A 577-nucleotide genomic window follows, 5' to 3' on the forward strand; every position below is an offset into this window, starting at 1 on the left:
ACAAAATAAAAGCTTTTGTTTATTTTAATTTTAATTTGAGGCACACCCAGTCGGATAGAAAACATCTTAAACTCTTTAAAAAATTACTATTTAGATTGTTGGGATTTTTAATCCAATGCTTTTTTTTTTTTTAAACCGATATTGCAAAGTAACACTACTAACTAGGTTCTCAATATTTGATGTTTTTTCTCTTTTGTTTGTTTAGTTTTTGTAAATAGTATGTGCTCACTACATGTCTGGACTTGGGTTACATTTACTTTAATATTTTATGTTTAAAATAGTTAAATAGTTTTTATGAATTTCATAAAATCTTTCGAACAGATTGGGGGTGTTTTGTGTTTTTGCATCAGAACATTGACGTAGAACGCATTCCTTCTTAAAGAGGGCAATTTAAAAAAATAAAAGTTCTTATTGCGTGACCCCCACACGCCCCTGACTGCAGCACCCCCTCCACGATGCTCATGGAACGCTTACAGACTTCACTTGTTCGTCTTTTTTGGCAACTCCTGAATAAATGGGCGCTCCCTCAGACCTTCATCATCAGTCTTCATCTCAAACCTCACAAAAGAGTCTTCAT

The sequence above is a fragment of the Oryzias melastigma genome, unplaced genomic scaffold, assembly GCF_002922805.2.
Source record: "Oryzias melastigma strain HK-1 unplaced genomic scaffold, ASM292280v2 sc00358, whole genome shotgun sequence".
NCBI classification, from domain to species: Eukaryota; Metazoa; Chordata; class Actinopteri; order Beloniformes; family Adrianichthyidae; genus Oryzias; species Oryzias melastigma.